Raw genomic sequence first — 14,133 nt, 5'->3', positions numbered from 1 at the left:
ACAGTTTTCAGCTGTGCTAACATATTTGCAAAAGGGTTTTCTAATGATCAATTAGCCTTTTAAAATTATAAACTTGGATTAGCTAATGGTTGCTGATAATGGGCCTCTGTACGCCTATGTAGATATTCCATAAAAAATCTGCCGTTTCCAGCTACAATAGTCATTTCCAACATGAACAATGTCTACACGTATTTTTTTTAACCAATTTGATGTTATTTTAATGGACAAAAAAAAAGCTTTTCTTTCAAAAACAAGGACATTTCTAAATGACCCCAAAATTTTGAACGGTAGTGTATATATTCTAAATGGTATTTTTCAAGAAATGATCAAATAGTTTGACAACCCTGTTTGTAAGCTTTTAAATTATATAAATCTCAACCGTTTATCTTTTCCAGTGATGAAGACACTCATGGTATGGTGAGGTATGCAATCAAAGTTGTTTTTGTCAAAAGTGATTTAATTCAAATGGATTTTATCCTCCACTCTTAGAAAATAATTGTTATTTACAGGGGTTTAGGGTTCTACCAAGAACCATTTTCATCAGAAGAACCCTTTTTGGGCCTTCCGAGTGGCGCAGTGGTCTAAGACACATCGCAATGCTTGAGGCATCACTACAGACCCGGTTTCGATCCCAGGCTGTGTTGTGACCGGGAGTCCCATAGTGCGGCGCACTAGCGTCATCCGAGTTAGGAGAGGGTTTGGCCGGGAGGGGCTTTACTTGGCTCATCGCGCTCTAGCAAACTCCTTATGGCGGGCCGGGCACCTGCAGGCTGACTTCGGTCGTCAGTTGAACGGTGTTTCCTCCAACACATTGGTGCGGCTGGCTTCCGGGTTGAGCGGGCCGGTGTTAAGGAGCGCGGTTTGGCGGGTCATGTTTCAGGGGGACGCATGACTTGACATTCTCCTCCCCCGAGCCCGTTGGGGAGTTGCAGAGATGAGACAAGATCGTAATTAGATAGAAGAAGAACCCCTTTTGGAAGACGGGTTCTTTGTAAGGCAAAGGGTTCTACCTAGAACCTTTAACATCAAAATAACTGTTTTTGGAAGAAAGGGTTCTTAGATGATTCTTTGGAAGGCAAGAAGGGTTCTACATAGAACCATATGTAACATGCTCTATTGAAGGGAGATTTTCAGAATTGTTTGTTTTACTGTAATATCTGTGTACATTGATTGGTTGATTAATTGTATGCTACACAAAGATAAATAGCATACCGTTTTCTAAACTAATCCAATCTGTTAGTAATTGGATTTATTGCACCCGTTACTGATATGGTTGTTCCAGTTTATATGATTGAGGTTGTCTCACTGTTCAATTTACCCTACCCTGGCAGTCATTCTGAATGCAGGCTGCGGTTGATCAGCAATTCCACTTGTTGGATATTCTAACTCTGGGCTGCATAATGTGACTTGCAGGCCTGATATGGCCTGTAAACCAGGAGATTCCTAACACCATTGTGTTACGGTATAACTAGGCCCTCAAAGAAAGGCCTTATGATATATGTAATGTATTGGCATAAATAATGACATTTTAAAGTCTAATAAGTCTGGCGGATCTATTCATAGAGGATTCTTGAAAGAACCCTCCAGAGATTAAAGGGTTCTCGGTAGAACCCTTCATAGAAGGTTCTAGGAAAAACCATATACAGGGGGTTCTTTAAATTACACTACATAGAGGGTTCTAGATAGACCCCTCTGCAAAGGGTTCTACCCAGCACCAAAAATTGTTCCCTTATGTGGACAAACCGAAGAACCCTGTATGCCTCTACTGAGCACCTTTTTCTAATAGTGTATTGTAAGCATGCATGTGGGGGTTGGTATTATTTCATGACAGGCCTACAATTGACTGGCTCAGTGAAAAACCCAGGGTACTGTTCAGTAGGGTACAACGTTAAAATGTTCCTCAATGGGAAATTAAAGTGTGTGTTCTTATTGGAACTCCCTGACCTCCCTGTTTTACTCTGTTTCAAAAGGTTTTCCACTCAAGTTGATCCAGTTGGTCACCATATTTTTGTTAAACAGATTAGGTTACCTGGCACCGCCAGAGTTCAGATGAAGTGTACTTGAACACACACAAAACAATTATGCAAAGGATTGGCTTACATTACCCAGGAATTATGTTGCAGTTTAACTGTCCAATTGTTTTGTTACTTGCTAGTGTAAACATTCAGTGAAAAGGAAGTTTTCCGATGAGCAGACTCTTGGGCTAAAATGTGAATCATAGAATATAATAGAATTTAGTTCTAATGGAAATGAGTCTTCTATTTTCAAAACCAGCAATTGACTTTCTCCCCCTACTTCTCTCAGTGCGTTCATCTGTGATACAAGTCAGTATTCGAGGTCCATCCATGTCAATTGTATAAATCTGAAGTAAACTTTTAATAATCTAAAAGTTCAAATTCAACTATGGTGAGAGCACCAGCCATATGGACACATTAATACACTGTCATTTATTAGCAAGCTAAAGAAAAGAGAGCATAGAACTCAGAGATAGCCTATAGGCCAATGCAGCAGTAGGCCGATAACTTATATTTTCAACTAAGTAAAACACATAGGCATAGTGCCGACAAAATAAAAACAGTAGAAAATATTGATTCTTTCAATCACATTCATCTCTCTACCACGCCTGTCTGCTTCCCTTTCTATCTCTCTTGATTTGAGCTATTGCTAGTGACGTGCAACATGGTGTAAAATCCCGGCCTATGGAACTTGCAACATTGTATCAACTAGCCTATTCCGGACCCTCAGAGTTATTAGTTATGTAGTCTACGTGATGAGTTAAGACAATCGGAAATCAGACATTGCACTACCCAAATTGCGGGCTTCCCAAATAGGCATAGGCCTACACACTTGTGATATGATGTTTTTTTTAAGAAGCTAATGATACTCTGTGGCTAAGTCGTGCTCCCTGGTGAAGTATTTTAAATGATTTTGTTGTTAGAAATTAGTAATTATATACATTTGGCGAATCCATTTACTTTAGGGCAATCCAGCATCTGCCAACTTTCCTTTACAATTCGCAAAAGGCTGACACCAGAGAGCTGTATATAATGACGAGATGCTTATGTCTCCACCATAACAATGGGAGTCTTCGTCCCAAAGATGAGAAGCAGGCGACAAATTTAGATCAGCAAATTATTTCCATAGAAAAGCACTGGGTTTATTATGGATTTATTTTGCCGCCAGTGAGCACTCTCGCTTAGCCTCTTCCTCTCTGCTGAAACTATATCACCGGAGAAGTCATCCGAGCGAGCGAAACAGCGCCCCTCTATGTGTAGCGCATGTATTTTAAGCTGTCTGGCCAGAAATCGTATGACATGCCATACTCTTTTGGTCCAGACAGCATCAGATACATGGTCTAAACATACTGAGACAGGGGGGTACTGTTTCGCTCGCTTGGATGCTTTAACTGAGATTGATGCATCTTTCTGTCGGCCAGCGTCTCGGTCAAATAAATGATCAGTATTTCAATATTTTATTTAGACGGGCATGGCGGTACGGTAGGGTGGGCGGGCCTGCCCCCCCATAACGCCGGGTCGCCGGCCCTGTGATAGAGGAGAGGGCGCGTTGTTGTGAACCTGGATGGAGAGCAACTTTCTCTTTTTTGTAAGATTTTATTTTTTAATCAAAGCATACGCATACAAATGACAACATACAAAAGCACACAGATATCCACAACTTCGCACCTGCAACACTCTCCACTACCTGGCATCAAACTGCACCATTTTGTTTCTCTCCATTGCCCACGCACTTTCAACATTTAGATCATGTGTCAAACACAAGGCCAGCGGAGAGAATCCGGTCTGTGGCACGTTTCTATTTGCCCGCGCAATGATTTGGGTTGTCAACTAATTTAGGCTCGCTTACATACAGTCCGCGATGCGCATCACTACAAGTCACAGCAAGCACTGCCAACTTGCTGCACGATAAACTGCAGTACATTACCAACACACACCTCTCCTCACAGACCCACACCCACACATGAGCCTGCTAGTGGTTCCAACGGTCATTACTGTAGCCTACAGAAAATGTAATCTTGGTTGTCAAAAGGTTACAAGATAAAGAATTCACACCCCACGCGGGTATAAATTACTAATAAAGGACAATAGGACACACTAGCAAGTATAAATTAGTCAACAGTTGAGTAATTAGGAAATTACAGTGGTGTAAAGTACTTAAGTAAAGTACTACTTAAGTAGTTTTTGGGGTATCTGTACTTTACTATTTATGTTTTTGACTACTTTTACTTTGCTACATTCCTAAAGAAAACAATGTATTTTTTACTCAGAGCTACAAAGGGAAAGTCATTCTTCTTTGAAAGTTGATACACTTGTAAACTCACTTTTGAGAAAAGGGCCTTTGAATGAAGCATGTAATGCTATAAATTATGTCTGAATGTTGGAGTATGCCCTTGGCTATCTGTAAATAAAATAAATAGAAAATGGTGCCGTCTGGTTTGCATAATATAAGACATTTGAAATTATTTATACTTTTACTTTAGATACTTCAGTGTATTTTATCAATTACATTTACTTTTGATGCTTAAGTATATTTAAAACAAAATACTTTTAGACTTTTACACAATTAGTATTTTACTGGATGACTTTCACGTTTACTCGAGTCATTTTCTATTAATGTATTCTTACCTTCACTCAATGTTGACAATGGGTACTTTTTCCACCACTGTGAAATTACAGCCTGGTGCCCTTGCATTGGTGAATTCAACTTTAATTGCACTGCCGCTATCGTGTGTCCAGTTTATCGCGCAGCAGAGGGAACGTATACAGACAGACACATGCCATAGTCCTAACTAGGGTACTAAATTGTTGCAGTCTGGCTTCGGTTTTTAAAGATTGACATTGAATAACCGAAAAACAAAACTTGCAAAAGTTGTCAGTTATCAGGCTGTTGCGGCAAGGTAGCCTAGTGGTTAGAGCGTTGGACTAGTAACCGGAAGGTTGCATGTTCAAAACCCCCGAGCTGACAAGGTACAAATCTGTCGTTCTACCCCTGAACAGGCAGTTAACCCACTGTGTGAAAATAAGAATTTGACTTGCCCTAGTCAAATAAAAATAAATAAAAACATGTAGGCCTATTACAGCAAAATGTAAGCAGTAGCTTAGGCAGGTTTATCAACTACAAGACATTTTGAGTGCGCCATACAGAAATGCTGCATTCATCTGCACTGGTGATCCATGCAGTGCAAAAAAAAATTAAAACATGTTTTAAGTTTAATGTTACAACAACCTACCTACATTTGTGTTATTGAATGCTTTTTGATTAGCATACTATACAAATTTGCAAGCATAGCAGCAAAGGCTGGACAAATATCATTTATCTCTTCTTTTGTTTTAATATGTAGAAAATGCTATATACAGCATCCTATGGACATAAGTGGACATTAAAAAGGGCCACATTTTTTCTAATAAAAACGAACAGAATAGGATATATCTGGCCTGGGAATTCCGTTGTGTTTTTTCAATATGGCACTTGCTCTGATTAAGATTGATACCCCTGATTTAGAAAATATGCATTTAACCTTTGCATTGTGTTAACGATGGAGGATTGGTTGATTCCCAGTTTTTAAGTATATATTTTTTCAAGGTGATTGACAAAGAAAGTATCATCCAACCCATCTCACTGCACCCTTATATGCCATGTCTTGAAATAAGCAAACAGACAGATTAAAAGTACATTTACATTGTAATACACCTGACAGCCAACTTTCTAACTCCTCCCATAACTTTTGGACTTCATAGCATTCTCTGAAGGCATATATTATTGAGTCATTGTTAGTTTTACACTTAAGACGTGCTGTACAATTTGTTATTTTTGTCTTGTGTGAAATACATTATTTACGTTAGTTTATACTGGATTAAGCGTGCATTTTTGTTAACTGTAATTTCGTTAGTTATGTTCCAACATTCCCTCAATCTTGTTCCAATATCAGTTCTTTTTAAGTCTTGGTTCCAATAGTTTATATTTTTTCCTAAGCGACTGTCAGTTGGATAGGCTCTGCAAGGTTTTGTATATCTTACCTATCATATGAATATGAATTTATGACTCAAATAGGATTCTCTCAAGATTGCTCTGATGTCCAAAAGATTTAAAAATCAAAATTTCTTGATATTAAACTTTTAAGTTGCATGTAGGTTCTTTGAAAATATCTACATTGGTCAATCCAAAATTGCTTTTTATCTCTGTCATGGAAATACATGTATATTCTATTACCAAGTCATTTAAAGTTTCTATGCCTTTAGTTTCCATTTAGACCAATTTATCTGTGAATTCTGAAAAGCCATCCAAGGATTGTTCCATAAGGTTGTGTTTTTAGGGAGTGATATTAGTTCTAGTAGAATATGTTTCATTTTCTTCCATATTGTTATAGTGTTCTTTAGTATGAAATTGTTAATGTTCTTAGCTTTATCCTTTGAAAATAGACACATGAAAAGATTCTGAGGATCAGCATGTGCATCTTCAATATATAACCATTGTTCCTCTTTAGTGTATTTAACTATATGTCGCAAGTAAAATCTCTGGGTGGCGAGTTGATACAATCAAAAACCACCCTTTCATTACTACTTAAACAGGACCCAGGTGGTAAGTATAAAGATCCAGTCCAAAAACTGGAGGCCTCTTACACTTCAATGTTGGGATGCGAAAATCCTGACGAAATGTATAGCACATAGAATAAAAATGGTTTTACCGGATATTGCTCATCCTGATCTGATAGGTTTTTTACATGAATGATATATTCAAATCAAATCAAATCAAATTTATTTATATAGCCCTTCGTACATCAGCTGATATCTCAAAGTGCTGTACAGAAACCCAGCCTAAAACCCCAAACAGCAAGCAATGCAGGTGTAGAAGCACGGTGGCTAGGAAAAACTCCCTAGAAAGGCCAATACCTAGGAAGAAACCTAGAGAGGAACCAGGCTATGTGGGGTGGCCAGTCCTCTTCTGGCTGTGCCGGGTGGAGATTATAACAGAACATGGCCAAGATGTTCAATGTTCATAAATGACCAGCATGGTCGAATAATAATAAGGCAGAACAGTTGAAACTAGAGCAGCAGCACAGTCAGGTGGAAGTTGAAACTGGAGCAGCAGCATGGCCAGGTAGACTGGGGACAGCAAGGAGTCATCATGTCAGGTAGTCCTGGGGCATGGTCCTAGGGCTCAGGTCAGTTGAAACTGGAACAGCAGCATGGCCAGGTGGACTGGGGACAGCAAGGAGTCATCATGTCAGGTAGTCCTGGGGCATGGTCCTAGGGCTCAGGTCCTCCGAGAGAGAGAAAGAAAGAGAGAAGGAGAGAATTAGAGAATGCACACTTAGATTCACACAGGACACCGAATAGGACAGGAGAAGTACTCCAGATATAACAAACTGACCCCAGCCCCCCGACACATAAACTACTGCAGCATAAATACTGGAGGCTGAGACAGGAGGGGTCAGGAGACACTGTGGCCCCATCCGAGGACACCCCCGGACAGGGCCAAACAGGAAGGATATAACCCCACCCACTTTGCCAAAGCACAGCCCCCACACCACTAGAGGGATATCTTCAACCACCAACTTACCATCCTGAGACAAGGCTGAGTATAGCCCACAAAGATCTCCGCCACGGCACAACCCAAGGGGGGGGGGGCGCCAACCCAGACAGGATGACCACAACAGTGAATCAACCCACTCAGGTGACGCACCCCCTCCAGGGACGGCATGAGAGAGCCCCAGCAAGCCAGTGACTCAGCCCCTGTAATAGGGTTAGAGGCAGAGAATCCCAGTGGAAAGAGGGGAACCGGCCAGGCAGAGACAGCAAGGGCGGTTCGTTGCTCCAGAGCCTTTCCGTTCACCTTCCCACTCCTGGGCCAGACTACACTCAATCATATGACCCACTGAAGAGATGAGTCTTCAGTAAAGACTTAAAGGTTGAGACCGAGTTTGCGTCTCTGACATGGGTAGGCAGACCGTTCCATAAAAATGGAGCTCTATAGGAGAAAGCCCTGCCTCCAGCTGTTTGCTTAGAAATTCTAGGGACAATTAGGAGGCCTGCGTCTTGTGACCGTAGCGTACGTATAGGTATGTACGGCAGGACCAAATCAGAGAGATAGGTAGGAGCAAGCCCATGTAATGCTTTGTAGGTTAGCAGTAAAACCTTGAAATCAGCCCTTGCTTTGACAGGAAGCCAGTGTAGAGAGGCTAGCACTGGAGTAATATGATCAATTTTTTTGGTTCTAGTCAGGATTCTAGCAGCCGTATTTAGCACTAACTGAAGTTTATTTAGTGCTTTATCCGGGTAGCCGGAAAATAGAGCATTGCAGTAGTCTAACCTAGAAGTGACAAAAGCATGGATTAATTTTTCGGCATCATTTTTGGACAGAAAGTTTCCGATTTTTGCAATGTTACGTAGATGGAAAAAAGCTGTCCTCGAAATGGTCTTGATATGTTCTTCAAAAGAGAGATCAGGGTCCAGAGTAACGCCGAGGTCCTTCACAGTTTTATTTGAGACGACTGTACAACCATTAAGATTAATTGTCAGATTCAACAGAAGATCTCTTTGTTTCTTGGGACCTAGAACAAGCATCTCTGTTTTGTCCGAGTTTAATAGTAAAAAGTTTGCAGCCATCCACTTCCTTATGTCTGAAACACATGCTTCTAGCGAGGGCAATTTTGGGGCTTCACCATGTTTCATTGAAATGTACAGCTGTGTGTCATCCGCATAGCAGTGAAAGTTTACATTATGTTTTCGAATAACATCCCCAAGAGGTAAAATATATAGTGAAAACAATAGTGGTCCTAAAACGGAACCTTGAGGAACACCGAAATTTACAGTTGATTTGTCAGAGGACAAACCATTCACAGAGACAAACTGATATCTTTCCGACAGATAAGATCTAAACCAGGCCAGAACATGTCCGTGTAGACCAATTTGGGTTTCCAATCTCTCCAAAAGAATGTGGTGATCGATGGTATCAAAAGCAGCACTAAGGTCTAGGAGCACGAGGACAGATGCAGAGCCTCGGTCCGATGCCATTCAAATGTCATTTACCACCTTCACAAGTGCCGTCTCAGTGCTATGATGGGGTCTAAAACCAGACTGAAGCATTTCGTATACATTGTTTGTCTTCAGGAAGGCAGTGAGTTGCTGCGCAACAGCCTTCTCTAAAATTTTTGAGAGGAATGGAAGATTCGATATAGGCCGATAGTTTTTTATATTTTCTGGGTCAAGGTTTGGCTTTTTCAAGAGAGGCTTTATTACTGCCACTTTTAGTGAGTTTGGTACACATCCAGTGGATAGAGAGCCGTTTATTATGTTCAACATAGGAGGGCCAAGCACAGGAAGCAGCTCTTTCAGTAGTTTAGTTGGAATAGGGTCCAGTATGCAGCTTGAAGGTTTAGAGGCCATGATTATTTTCATCATTGTGTCAAGAGATATAGTACTAAAACACTTGAGCGTCTCTCTTGATCCTAGGTCCTGGCAGAGTTGTGCAGACTCAGGACAACTGAGGTTTGGAGGAATACGCAGGTTTAAAGAGGAGTCCGTAATTTGCTTTCTAATAATCATAATCTTTTCCTCAAAGAAGTTCATGAATTTATCACTGCTAAAGTGAAAGTCATCCTCTCTTGGGGAATGCTGCTTTTTAGTTATTATATTGGAGATAATATACTAACAATTACTTGAAACAATTGAACATTATGAAACATCAAAGATTCCAGGCCTGGTCTTCATAGCAGATTTTGAAATGGCGTTTTATAAAGTACGACTAGAATTTATATATAATGCCTGGATTACGTTCATTTCGGTGAATCTCTTATACAATGGGTTAAAGTTATGTACAGCAACCCCAGATGTAAAATAGTAAATAATGGTTACTTCTCAGAAAGTATTGAGCTTTTAAGACAAGGCTGTCCGTTGTCTCCATATCTATTTATTATGGCCATTGAAATGCTAGCTATTAAAATGATATCCAACAAGAACATCAAGGGGTTAGAAATGTATGCCAATGACTCAAGTTTTTTCTTAAGTCCACAATCTGGATCCCTGCACAGTCTCATTGAAGATCTTGATCACTTTTCTAGCCTTTCTGGACTAAAATGTAATTATGACAAGTGTACTGTATTACGTATTGGATCCTTAAAAAACACAGTGTTTACACTACCTTGTAGTTTACCAATAAAATGGGCAGATGGTGAAGTAGACATACTTGGAATTCACATCTCAAAAAATATAAATTAACTTACCACAATCAATTTCAATATAAAGTTAGCAAAAATAGATACGATTCTGCAACCATGGAGAGGTAAATACTTTTCTATTTATGTAAAAAATAACATGAATTAACTCTTTGGTCCTATCACAGTTTACTTACTTACTAATGGCACTGCCTACTCCAGACGACTCATTTTTTAAATTCATATGAACAAAAATGTATTCATTTTATTTGGAATGTAAAGCCAGACAAAATTAAACATTCCTATTTACATAATGAATATGAGTTTGGGGGGCTATTAATTATAAAATATTTAAGCTTTAAAGCTCTCTCACTAAAAACTTCACAAACTACATAAATTATACTTAAACCCAAAATGGTTCTCCAGTAGATTATTAAGAAAGGCTCATCCTTCGTTCAGAAATTGACTTTTTGCCTTAATACAGATTACAACTTCTAATTTCCAACTAATTGAAAATTTAATTTTGTTAATGATATTACAAATAGAAACGGAGGAGTTATGTCACATATGAAGCTATCGAAAATATATGGGAATATCTGCTCAATCCAAACATACAACCTACTGATTGCAGTATTACCACAAAAATTGTGGTTCAAATGATTTAATGGAGAATTGTGCTGTATATGGTGGGGTCAGAATTAATTGACACCCTTGATAAAGATGAAAAAAATGACTGTGTAAAATACAATTACTGAGCTACACGGTGTGCAAAAAAATGGGAAATTATATTATTTTTATACTAATACAATTGTTCAGAGAAAGTAAAACCAAAAAAAATGCAACACGGTAGGGGTCAAAATGATTGACACCTCTGTTTTCAATACCTTTCAAAACCTCACCTTGTGAGGATAACCGCACTGAGGCTTTTATGAGTTGAAAAAAACATTGGGAGGGATCTTAGACCATTCCTCCATACAAAATCCTTCCAGATCCTTGATATCCTTCGTTTGCGCTTATGGATTGGTCTCTTCAGTTCAAACCACAGCTTTTCAATGGGTTTCAAGTCCAGACACTGAGATGGCCATGGCAAAATGTTGATCCATGTCTTTGTGGATTTTGATGTGTGTTTTGGGTTATTGCCTTGATAGAAGAACCAGGTTTTTTATCTTAAATGTCCTGGTACTGGGCACTGGCGTACCACATATCCCCGCAGCCTTGTGGGGCCCAGGTGTTAAGGATCAGCTTGGTGGAGGTGAGGTTGCATACCTTCACCAACTAGGGTTGGCCCATCAAGAAGTCCAGGACCCAGTTGCACAGGTCAGGGTTCAGACCCAGGGCCCAAGCTTAGTGATGAGTTTGAAGGACACTATGGTGTTGAAGGCTGAGCTGAAGTTGATGAACAGAATTCTTACATAGGTATTCCTCTTGTCCAGATGGGATAGGGCAATGTGCAGTGCGATTGCATCGTCTATGGATCTATTGGGGCGGTAGGCATGTTCCCAGTCACCTTGCCGTGGTGAAACTTTCAGTTCCACGCGAAGGCTGCCATCTATGCACGGTTTTTGGTTTGGATAAATTCTCATTTTCACAATGGGAACAACATCGTCTATGCACTTCCTGAGGAACTCAGTCACAGAGTCAGTGTATACGTCGATATAATTCTCGGAGACAACCTGGAAATGTTCCCAGTCCACATGATCAAAACAATCTTGAAGCATAAATTCAGATTGGTCAGACCAACGTTGAACAGTCCTTACCACAGGTTCTTCCTGTTTAAGTATAGGAGGGGAGGAGCAAATTGGAGGCGTGATCTGAATTACCTTAGGGAGGGCGGGAGAGGACCTTGTAGCCATCCTGGAAGGGGGAGTAGAAATGGTAAAGAGTACTCAATGAGCAAGTAGCGCAGGAGATGTGTTGATAGAACTTTGGTTGCGTTTTCCTCAGATTTCCTTTATTAAAGTCCCCAGCTACAACAAATGCGGCCTCTGGATATATGGTTTCCAGTTTGCATAAAGTCCAGTGTACAGTAGTTCCTTGAGAGCCATCGTGATGTCGGCATGGGTGAGAATATACATGGCCGTGACGAAGACTAAAAAAAATGTCTCGGGAGGTAATGCGGTCTGCCTTTTATGGTGAGGTATTCCAGATCGGGAGAACTAAATGACTACTCACTTCATGAGTAGTCAATCATGAAACATGCACTACCGGTCAAAAGTTTTAGAACACCTACTCATTCAAGGGTTTTTCTTTATTTGAACTATTTCCTACATTGTAGAATAAAAGTGAACACATCAACACTATGAAATCACACATATGGAATCATGTAGTGACCAAAAAATTGTTAAACAAATCAAAATATTTTTTATATTTGAGACTCTTAAAATAGCCACCATTTGCCTTGATGACAGCTTTGCACTCTTGGCATTCTCTCAACCAGATTCATGAGGTAGTCACCTGGAATACATTTCAATTAACAGGTGTGCCTTCTTAAAAGTTAATTTGTGGAATTTCTTTCCTTCCTAATATGTTTGAGCAAATCAGTTGTGTTGTGACAAGGTAGGGGGGTATACAGAAGTTAGCCCTATTTGGTAATAGACCAAGTCCATATTATGGCAAGAACAGCTCAAATAAGCAAAGAGAAATGACAGTCCATCATTACTTTAAGACATGAAGGTCAGTCAATTCAGAAAATATCAAGATCTTTTAAAGTTTCTTCAAGTGCACTCACAAAACTGGCTCTCATGAGGACCGCCACAGATATGGAAGACCCAGAGTTACCTCTGCTGCAGAGGATAACTTCATTAGAGTTACCAGCCTCAGAATTTGCAGCCCAAATAAATGCTTCACAGAGTTCAAGTAATAGACACATCTCAACATCAACTGTTCAGAGGAGAATCAGGCATTCATGGTCGTATTGCTGCAAAGGAACCACTACTAAAGGACACCAATATGAAGGAGAGACTTGCTTGGGCCAAGAAACATGAGCAATGGACATTAGACTGGTGGAAATTTGTCCTTTGGTCTGGAGTCCAAATTTGACATTTTTGGTTCCAACTGACATGTCCTTGTGAGACGCGATGTGGGTGAACAGATGATCTCCGCATGTGTATTTCCCACCGTAAAAAATGGAGTAGGAGGTGTTATGGTGTGGGGATGCTTTGCTGGTGTCACGCCCTGACCTTAGAGAACCTTTTTATTCTCTATTTGGTTAGGGCGGCGTGTGATTTGGGTGGGCATTCTAGTTTTTCTATTTCTTTGCTGGCCGGGTATGGTTCCCAATCAGAGGCTATCGTTGTCTCTGATTGGGAATCATACTTAGGCAGCCTTTTTTGCCACCTTAGTTTGTGGGATCTTGTTTTTGGTTAGTTGCTGTGTTAGCGCTACAAAACTTTACGTGTCGTTTATTCTTTCTTGTTTTTGGTGTTCATTTAATAAACTTATGATGTCCGCCTACCACGCTGCACCTTGGTCTCCTCATTCCGACGACGAGTGTAACAGCTGGTGACATTGTCTGTGATTTATTTAGAATTCAAGGCACACAACCAGCATGGTTACCACAGCATTCTGCAGTAATACGCCAACCCATCTGGTTTGGGCTTAGTGGGGCTATCATTTGTTTTTCAACAGGACAATGACCCAACACACCTCCAGGCTGTATAAGGGCTATTTTACCAAGAAGGAGAGTGATGGAGTACTACATCAGATGACCTGGCCTCCACAATCACTCGATCTCAACCAAATTGAGATTGTTTGGGATGAGTCAGACCGCACAGTAAAGGAAAAGCAGCCAACAAGTGCTCAGCATTTGTGGGAACTCGTTCAAGACTTGGAAAAGCATTCCAGGTGAAGCTGGTTGAGAGAATGCCACGAGTGTTCAAAGCTGTCATCAAGGCAAAGGGTGGCTATTTAAAGAATCTCAAATATTGAATATATTTTGACTTGTTTAACACTTTTTTGGTTAC

The sequence above is a fragment of the Oncorhynchus kisutch genome, linkage group LG24, assembly GCF_002021735.2.
Source record: "Oncorhynchus kisutch isolate 150728-3 linkage group LG24, Okis_V2, whole genome shotgun sequence".
NCBI classification, from domain to species: Eukaryota; Metazoa; Chordata; class Actinopteri; order Salmoniformes; family Salmonidae; genus Oncorhynchus; species Oncorhynchus kisutch.
The sequence above is the reverse complement of the archived record's forward strand: the minus strand, read 5'-3'. Positions refer to the sequence as shown.